This window comes from Desmodus rotundus, chromosome 2 (assembly GCF_022682495.2).
Source record: "Desmodus rotundus isolate HL8 chromosome 2, HLdesRot8A.1, whole genome shotgun sequence".
Taxonomy (NCBI): domain Eukaryota; kingdom Metazoa; phylum Chordata; class Mammalia; order Chiroptera; family Phyllostomidae; genus Desmodus; species Desmodus rotundus.
The window spans coordinates 206,844,019-206,854,015 of NC_071388.1; the positions used below are offsets into that span (position 1 = coordinate 206,844,019).

At 57.3% G+C, this 9,997-nt stretch overlaps 1 long non-coding RNA gene across 2 annotated transcripts; it reads left to right on the top strand.

The window, feature by feature from the left end:
- The first annotated feature begins 947 nt into the window (after positions 1 to 947).
- On the top strand, positions 948 to 9,017 carry LOC139440739 (uncharacterized). Of its 2 annotated transcripts, XR_011650913.1 has the most exons (5): positions 948 to 1,205; positions 1,467 to 2,185; positions 2,286 to 2,352; positions 3,513 to 6,446; positions 6,853 to 9,017. It is a non-coding gene; the product is annotated as an uncharacterized lncRNA (long non-coding RNA). The 2 variants fall into 2 exon arrangements; XR_011650912.1 differs by having other exon boundaries at positions 3,513 to 9,017.
- The last annotated feature ends 980 nt before the right edge of the window (positions 9,018 to 9,997 follow it).

The following is a 9,997-nucleotide window of genomic DNA, read 5'->3' on the forward strand; positions in this document are numbered from 1 at the left end:
CAAGTGACCCTGGACGTCTTGGATCCCCATTCACGGAATACTGACCACCCTCCAGGAAGGTTCAGCATGAGGAAAAGGAGGGGAGCAAAGGGTAGAAGGACGTTCTTATCTTTGTCTTTTTAATCTGCCGCAGGTTGGGCGCATTTGCAGGCTGTGAGTGAAGAGGCTGCAGAGGAGGGAGGTCGAAGTGCGCGAGGCGGGGGGCAGAGCGGGTAGAGCTGAGCGCAGGGCTGCTGTTCAGGGCATCGGGCTTCCTCATCCCGTCTGACCTTGAATGAGACCTGCCCTCCCACCGATGCCTTATTTCCAGACTGGCACGTGGGAAAGTGTATGTCTTATCCATGTAGCTGCCACTCAGGTTCAAGACATTTTAGTTCTATGACCCCATTGTTCATCCATTTGATCAATTGATACATGTATCTATGTATGTCCACAAATGATTTCAGGTGAGTTTCACAAAATGAGTGCGCGAATCAGGAAAAAGAAGAATAAAAGACAGTGCTCTCGACCAGTTGGGAGACGAGTTTGAGATGGCAGAGTTGGCGGTGGGGGGGGGGGATCTGGGGACCAGACGGGGATTAGGAACACATTGCCAACTAGGGGGGTCTCCAAGGTTCTAGTCCATAGAGAACATTGGAGACATTACTTTAGCTGGGAATTTTTTGTGGCAAAAGGAATCATGGCTGAAGGGGGAGAAAAATCTCAGTAACATTCCCATGGAGCCTCAGCTTTGATGGCGTGTGATTTCCCGGAGGAAGCAGCAAGAAGGAATTGTTTCGGAATGTACCCGCACAGCGCTCGCTGTCGCAGCGTTTCCGGGAGCACATCTGCAAGAACGAGGACTGTAGTTTGACACCAGATGACATCACAACGTAATCTCTGGCAACAATTAACCCGCAGGACTGGTTTCAGCTCGGAGATCACTCCCAGGCCCGGCAGTGAAACCACAGGGGCCCACGGGAGTGGAACTTGTCCCGAGTTCTCCCCGGAGGGAGGGTGGTCAGCCAGCGTGGGTGAAGCCGTTCCAGCGGGAGGGGCGCATGCAAGTCCGGCTGCCTGCCATTTGGCATTTCAGGCTGATTTGCCAGGGGACCCGACCAGTCACAGGTGTTTCAGCGCCAACCCCGAGTACGCACAGGCCCTGGAACCTGTCGGCAGGGAGCGAGCGCTGCTTCCCCAGAGGCTGCTGGGTGCGATCCGCATGGGTGAGTTCATTACAGAGTCTTTACAAAGGGGTGAGTGAGCACAGCCGGGCTGCGTGAGGCCTGCCACGGCCTCGCCCCGAACCGAGCGGCCTTGGCCTTCGGTGTCGAGAGTTTCATCTGGCCTTTGTGGCCGATCTTTGCTCAGAGCGTTGGTCACCTCGTGGGACACGCCGCCCTCTACAGCAGCCTGTCCTCGCCTCTTCCCCAGGTCACAGGCCACGTTTCCTTGAGAAACGGCGCACAATCCCGGTCTTTTCACAGGCAATAATGGCCCGTGATTTTTGGAAGAAAGCAGGGTTTGTGCCACAGTCAGGAGCTCACGTGACTCTTACCCGCCCGGCTGGGAGCAGCTGCTGTGCTCCCGGCGTTATCTGGGGGCTGAATGTGCAGATCTGGCTGAGGGGCCCCCGCGGTGCCTGCGGCTGGTTTGAAGCGTGTTCCTGCTTCCTACAGCGTGAGTCCTGACCCCGTCCCCTTGTCTCCCGCAGGTTGGGCCTTGGCAAAGAAGACACTGCGTGACACGCCCCGCCTCCTGTCCTGGGGACCTGGAGGAGGTGGGAGGGGCGGTACTGGGTCATTAACGTGTGTGCCTAGTGTCTCTAGTTCCCACAACGACCCCACAAACTGGTGAGAAGCTGAATGGTGACCCCTTAAAGAGACCCCCAGAACCTCAGAATGTGACCTTACTTGGAAATAAGGCCTTTGCAGGGATAATGAAGCTCAAATGAGGTGCTAGGGTAAGCCCTACTCCAGTGTGACCTTGTAGAAGGGGACATTTAGATGCAGACAGACACGCACGGAGGGAGGACCCTGTGAAGAGCCACTGGGGAAATGCCAGGTAAAGGCAGGAGAGATGCAGTCACGAGCCAAGGAATGTCCGGAGCTCCCAGCGGCCGGAAGAGGCCAGGACCCTCCCCCGGACGGAGCGAGGAGGCCCTGCCGACACCGTGAGTGTGGACTGCAGCCTCCGGAACTGTAAGGTGATACTTTCTGTTCTTCTTTGTCACCCAGTCTGCGGTACTTTGTTGCAGCAACCACAGAACATGAACATATGAAGCAATATTGTTATTTCCATTTCAGAGCCGAGGAAACATAGCAGAAGCCATCTCTCCAAGCTCCTATAGCTGGTGTTATGGAATAAGTCCAAGTACGACATCATCTTCAGAGTCTCTTGGCGCCTGCCTTCCTGGGGCAGGGATGCTGCCTGCTGACGATGGCCACGCCAGCACCGGCAGCCCTGCCCCGGGAGGGTGGCGGGGACGCATGTGACATTGTGCACCCTCTCTGCTGCACACAAAGTGCGTTGCTCCCATTCCACCACGCGTTCCGTGCACACACTCGGGTAGACTGGGCGTGACTTTAAGTGATGGAAGCCCTTCCCGGAGATTCTGGCCCCTGGCATCAACCAACATACAAGGAATGGATGCACTTGGCATCCACCTTGGAGGAGCTGGCTGGTGTGTCACTTAGAGGCGGGTGGAAGAGCCCCTCGCAGAGCAGAGGGACAATTCAGCCCGACGGGCTATGGGAGCCGGGAGGTGACATCTCAACAGTTGGCGCTGAGTCAGGGCGGCGGCCTCACTCCTGCCCAGAGCCCAGAAGAGTCTGGGTTCAGGTGCCCACAGAGCTCTGACCCAGGCAGCAGGCAGGACGTGGAGGAAGTGGGGGGCGTGGCGCCGAGTGGCGCCGTCTGTGTTCCGGGTGGTCTCTTCCTCACGACACCGTCTGCGGGATGCAGGCCGTTTCATCCCCGTCACAGTAATTGTCACCATAGATCACAGATGCCGCTCGCAGGGCACACGACATGAGAGAGGAAGGAAGTGCTCTCGCATGCAAATCAGAAGGGCTTGTGCTCCTGAGCACAGCGATGGGGGGAGGTGGGTTTCCAGATGTGCTGGAGAGAGGTTTTCAAGACACGCACTCACTGCGCAACGCATTCTGATGAGTTTTTCAGAGATGAAATATGCCTTTGATTAGGGAAGCGTTTTTTTCCTCCCTTTTTGATTAAGGCCTGTGTGCATTGGGGTCCTCATTTAGCCGTGATGCCGTACGCAGAACGAAAGGGTAAAAACTTCACTTTGATTTATGATCCTGGTTATTAATTTCGGATGCAGCTTTTTTGGTTGGGATTATTTGGGGGTGGAGGGATTCGGCAACGTCTGTGAGAAGCCTGAGAGATTTACGGGCGTAAACACCACAGCCGAGGCCTGGCCATAAATAACAAAACTTCTGAGAAGAGGAAGGAGGCACAGGAAGAAACTTAAAAAGGTGAACAGGAAGTTGACCTGGGCTCTGTTCTCTGCACAGGTAACTTCCCGCGCAGGGCTGCACAAGTGTCTTCTTGTTTTCCGTGAGACCCACGGTTCCGAGCCGGCTTCTCGAGGACGGGGACCCGGGTCCTGCGCGGTGAGCAGGCGAAGGCCGTGCCTGTGGGTGATTTTGCTAACGAACAGGATCTGTAGGCTCTGACTTTGGTGGGTTATTCTCGATTCCCTGTGTAAGCACGCACAGTCATGGGCTGTTTGCAGCAAAACTCCAGCTTTGAGTGTGTGCTGCGTTCCTAACTTTTAGTCCAGATGTATCCAGTGACGCCCCTTTTATGGCTGCTCGAGCGAGCAGCCTGCACGTGGGAGGAGGGTGTCAGGCTGGCCTGGCCAGCTGTCCACTCATAGGGTCCACTCTCTTCGGGATGGTTCCCGCTGATGTCCATGGTCACGGATGTACTTGACCCAGGGTCTCTGGGAAGAACTTGGGATGGAATCGCAATCCCAAAGATTCAGCTGGAGCCCCCAGCCCCCCGAGAGCAGGTCCGGTCTCCAGGGGCGGGTTTGAGTGGCTGCCTGCGGGGTTGTGCTTGTGGATGGGATCCAGAGCCCTGACTGAAACCTGGGGGACCAGAGGTGGGAGCCAACAAGAAAGATGCTAAGCAGAGGGGCACTAAAAAGCCCGTCAGGTGTCGGAGCACATGGGGCAGGGATGGGGGAGCTGAGGGAAAGGAGGCTCAGTTCGGGGTGCTCTGCCCACGGTGCTCTGCCCACTTCACTCAGGACAAGGGATTTCCCCAAACACTCGGAGAGCTCGAGGAGAGACCTGGGTCTAGGTACGGAGGCCACGTGCCCTCTCCCACGAAGGGTTATGGAAATGCCAGCAGCGTGTGACCAGACCAGTGGCAGGAGCATGGGCTTCCGCGTGTGCTGACGTCCCCACCCCGTGTACCCGAATGGGCCTCTCTGTCGGCATTGCCTCCTCTCCCCAGACGGCTCACCTGGGGCTGAGCGGGGTCCGTCTCCCAGGGCCCTTCTCACGGCCGCAGAGGGGCTGGGTGGCTGCCCTCCAACCTGCCCAGCACTCAGCAGGGACGGCTGGAGAATTCTGCTGCCCCCTCCGTCTGGGGTTGTTTATCAGAGATCTTCCAGAAGACCAGCACAGGGGGTTGCCTTTCAGCATACGTGAGCCAGAGCGAGGCTGGGGGTGGGGGCAGGGGGTGGGCATGAGGCCGTGTAAGCGAGAGTAGCCCCAACACCTACTCAGTGTGCACATCAGGCGCTCCGACTACCTGTGAACATCCCAGGAGGACATCCAGGAGGAAGAGGCAGGGGCAGCAGCCTGGGCTCCTCACCTCTACCCACTGAGTCTCGGCAGCAAGGACAGAGCCCTCCCTGGTTTCTCTCTGCCCGGGTTTCAGTGCCTGCTGACTAGCCCCACGCTCGGCCCACCCCCCTGAGAGGGCGTGTTCAGGGCTGCGATGGTTCTCCCCGCCGAGCCGGCCGCAGGCCCCGTGAAAATGTCTCTGCTGAGCTGAGGAATTGGTCTCTTTTCTCAAATGTCCACAGGAACTTGGTTTTCAAGTGAGAAAGAAAAATTCAGGAGCAAGGAAATAAACTTTTAACCGTTTCAAGCAATTAATCATCCCATTACAGTCCATCCCCCCAACCGTCAGCTAAATAAATGAAGTTTAATGAAACAACAGTTACAACAGAAATTTAGGCAAATCGTGTGGCAAATGCACTTTCCAAAGAGCAGAGGAGTCACCGCGACCAGGACTCCGTGAGGATGGCAGACCGGAGCACAGTGCCCACGGCGAGAGCTGGGGTCGCCCCGCCCCTGCCCCGTGTTAAACCAGGACACATGCATTTAGGGATTGTCCCGTATTGTTCTAAGTCTGAGGCGCATCTGGGGTGGAATTCCTTGTGGTAAGTGAGGCTGGTGGAAGGGGGAACTTGAGAAATGTGAGTCCTCGAGAATGTGGTACTGGGAACGTGGGGCCAGGAGTCATTGTCGACGGGGGTGAGGGAACAAATCAGCGCATTCCTCGGACGAGAACGCTCTGTCCGAAGCATCGGGTGCCACTGCAAAGCCTTGGAGTAACTTCTAGATGATTCCGCAACCACAGGCACCCACCCTCGGGACAGGCTGCAGGGCAGAGGAAGCATCAGGGGAGAGGCTGGCAGTGCCAGGGACGGGCTCCAGTCAGCAAAGCTCTGAACGGCCAACCTGGCTCTGGCCTCTGGCCTCCTTGGCACAGGCTTCCGGTCGCCCCTTCGCAGCCCCGAGCACATGGGCTACACACGGACTCACAAACCAAGTCCATTCTCTCAATTCCAACCCCTCCACCTGCCCCCTCCTTCTCATCTCCGTGTGTGTGACAGCCGAGCAGAGACCAGGGGAGGATGAAGAGCAGCTTCCCTTCCCTTGACCTCCATCCTGCGGGATGGTGAGGCCCCCGGGCCCCCGGCCTCACGAGGTGCTGTCAGCTTCTCTCCCACCAGCCAGCCACCCATTTGTGCTCGGACAAGCTGCCGCCCTCTCTCTGGAGCCCAGCGAGGCTTCACTCTCCATCCACACTCGGAAGAACTGCTCCCCCGTGGCTGGGGCCCCCAGGCAGCACCCCCACTGCTCACCAGTCCCCACACCTTGAGGTCCTGTTGCAGATCAAAGGCTGGTCTTGTTAGCACCCACAGGAGACACGTGTGTGGAGCACCCCCGAAGCCGGTCCGACCTGGCGTGCAGGTGCCTTGTTCGTGAGGATGGTTCAGACACACAGAGTGTGGGAAATTGTGCCAAAACCACAAAATGAATCAGCTCTTTCTGACGAAAGAGTCTGACTTGGCTTCTCGGGAACTCGAGAGCTGGTGACGGACACGTGTAGTGAAATCGGTGGCTTTGCCACAGCTGATTCAACAAGGGAGCCGTGCGGAGCAGCTCGTCCGGGGCGTCGGGGCCGACCTCCCGTGAGAACAGGTACCTCCGTCTTCTTCCCCACGACATAAATGAGTGACGACAGACCGCGCTGCGTGTCTGGAACTAATGGACTACAATTAGAAGGAGCTGCCTGTGCAGAGAAGGGCACAGAGGGAGTGAGCCAGAACGAGCCCGGGTGCAGGGGGGCTCAGGCGGGACTCGGCAGGGCGGGGCCGGTGCCACTGAGCACCAGGGCAAAGACCCGGCCGCACAGTTGAGTAGGCGTAAGCTTGGTTGCTCCTCATTACCCACACCTGTCGTCTGGGCTGGGACGGGTCCTGGGGCCGGAGGTGGACACAGCCCGGGGGGATGAGCAGGCAGCTGCAGGCAGGAAGAGGGGCTCAGCGTCCACAGGAACCACAGCCAGTCTCCTGACCCAACCCCACTCATATCTGTGTTTTTACAGAAAAGGACCCTCGGAGAGATTGTCAAGTGCCCTGGCTCAGAGGACTCTGCCCCATCCATGTTTGCCATCACTGTCGTTTAAACGACATTATCACAACACGACTATTGTCCCCTGGCCAACACGGGGCTGGGGTGGCCTTCCTGCCCCTCCGCCCACCCGACACCCGCTCCGTCTCCTGTCCTGAACACGCGTGTGCTCACGTGGCACTCAAAACCGGCGTGTCGAATCGCACAGGCTGCGGTGGCAATGGCCTCCTTGGAATCTGGCACCCGACACCGGCTGGTAGGGAAGAGCTGGGAGCGCCCACACACGGCGCCGGGCGGGCGTCCATCCTTTCAGGAGCGTCTGCCTTTCCTTTCTTTCTTCCTGGTTTTCCCTGCATATCGAAAATTTCCACCAATGACCTTGCTCTGCTTCTGTAATGAAACATTAGAGAATGTTCAAAGGAAACAGTGGGTCATGAACCACCCTCAGAGGTGGGACCTCGGACCTCCCCAGGCAGATGCGCAGCTTTGGAGGAATTTCAGCCTGCGGATGCTGGGGGACAGAGCGTCACCGGTGCCGGGCCTCCCTGGAGTGAGCCCGACTCCAACCCCACAAGGGTGTGCCTGTGTTCTCAAGGCCTCACCCTCCGAGCCTTCTCCCCGATGTTTTCCCTTAGACACCCATGCCAGGAAAAAAAGGGTCAAACCAAACGACCCTCCCTTCTGCAAGGAGCGGTCCTGTTCGTTCCTGCCTTACAAAGTCACCGGAGCTCGTGAAGTCACGGAGGGTCAGGTCATCGACTCCAACGGCCCCGTGCTGCCCGTGAGACTGCGCAGAAATGTCAACCTTCACGCGGAGGGTTGGCCTGGGGAACGGCATGTACTGTCTGCAGCATGCGTCTCCACATCTATCACCCCGTTCTCGCCCACTTTGCCATTGGGGTGAGCGAGACAGTGTGATATTTCATGGGAAAATAGCACATTTCCGCTCATGCACGGTCATTAGGAATTGACTGCAAATGCCATTCCCCAGATTAATTTGATTTAGGCTAAAATGCAGCGAACGTCTGTCTGGTGCCTCGTTTTTCACTGTGGAAGACCCCACTCCGTCTCTCTGCCACCTGGGAGGCCTGGAGGGGGCCCCGCAGTGTTGGGGCGCCCGAGCAGGATTTGGGGGAGGAGACAGGACAAACGCTGCTTGTTGGGGTGAGGACCCAGTGTTGACACAAACAGAGGAAGCAGAGCACCGGGCAGGGGTGTGCGGGGTCAAAGTTGAAGGGTCAGCAGAGCCTGGGACACAGGTGACAGTGGTCAGGGCCCACCCCCTCTGAGCTGTGCCGCAGCCCTGCTCCCACTGGTTGGTGGAATGGGGTTTGCAGACCCGGGATCACATGCTCGGAAGTTCAGCTGCTCACTTCTGGAACCAAACCCCGGCCGGGGCCTCATGACACAGCCCACCACCTCCGTGCTGGGGGGAAAACTCGGGTCGTGGCTGCCCAGGAGTGCGCCGGGCGCCCACCACACCTCCCAGGGCCGCGCCACGCTCGGGCTGGCTGCGCGCTTTCCGGCCATCACCGTCCTGGTCCAAACGGTCTTGGTAACTAACACATTGGACACATCTTTAACTGTGTTCTTTCCGAGGAATGCCAAGCAGCCAACATCTAGGGCCCAAAGTCCCGCATGTTTTAAAGCTTTCGGTACATATTGTAACATTGTCTGACTGAAAAGGCGCCCCAATAAATATTTTTATCCAGTGTTGGATGGGGGTGGTGGGGGAGGAGTATCTTTGCATTATGTAAACTTGAAGCTTCTTGCTTACTGGTAAATTTACATTTTTTCATATAATTATTATCAATTTTTACTTGCTTTACATGAATTTCCTATCAAGGTGTTTTTAAATTTTTCAATTAGTGTGTTAATAGTTCCTGTTTAAACACTTTTTACTCTGCCGTTGGAAACTGGAGGTCAGGGACCAGCTGGAAATCAGGCAGCACTGTGGCCCCAGGAAGGACCGCGGCTTGGCTGTGACTGAAGCGTGGGCTCCCCTCCCCACCCCCATGGCACCCGCACCTCCGGGTCACAGCCAGTGTGGCCCTCAGTGCTGTCCTGGTCGCTGTTGCTTGGGAGTCCTAGAGAGGCGCCCTGTGGTCTCCTCCCGCTGCCATGTTTCAGCGAGCAGAGTGCCACCCCCTCGGTCTCCAGGCCCAACAGCGGCACCTGTGCTGCCCCCAGTGAGGGCGCGCTGCTCCGGGGCCGTGCCTGTGAGGGGGTTGGAGGCACAGGCTCCTTTGACTTGACCATGGAGGGTCCAGGAAGGCCGAGTCCCTGGAGACAGGGAAGCTGTCACCCACTTTGGGGAAGGGAAGGTGTTGCCCATCCTTCTTTCACAAACCCAAGGTCCCACGTCCCCTGGGAGTGAAGTTGTCCTCTGAGATTGTCATTCGCCTAGCTGTGTCTGTGGGGTGCAGGGCGGAGAGGAGAGGCAACCCCTGCGTGGCGGCGGCACTGCCCCTGGGGGTCGCGTTTTGGAGAGTGCTGCAGGTGGGCCGGCCTTGCTGGCGTGGGGACGCCTGCTTCCCGTGGGGGCCGTGGAGGGTGGGGTGGGTGCCAGAGGAAGGTGCTGGCAGGAAATGCAACTCCTGCCTGATCGGATAAACAGAGAAAACATACTTCAGCCAGTTAGAGAGAAAGTATTTTTGAAAACTAAATAATGCATTTTTAGTATTTCCCCATGTGTTTGTGGCTTAATTCCTCAAATGGGAAGCAGATGTATAGCAGGACAACTGAGGCCGCAGGCCGGGGTGTCTGCAGCCCGGGAGGGGGCTCTGCAGATGAAACACCGGCGACAGCCCACCGTGGTGCTTCGTTGGGGCAGAGAGCCATGGGGTCTGGGGAGAGCGGCTCTAGAATGTTAATAAAGGCACGCTCCTGCTCACAATGCCAACACTAAAAACGCCCCCAATAACAGGCCAAGTCCAGCACACACAATGTAAGAATTCTTCTTCTACAGCCGAAAGGACCTTGGAGGGCGGCTGAGTGAATCATCTAATGTTTCAGAAGACACTGCTGTGTGGGGCAGTTCCCTGAGAAAATGTGGGCGAAGGCAGACTTTCTGGCATGGAAGAGGTCTGAACAGATGCCAGCCTCCCTTCCCTTGTTTA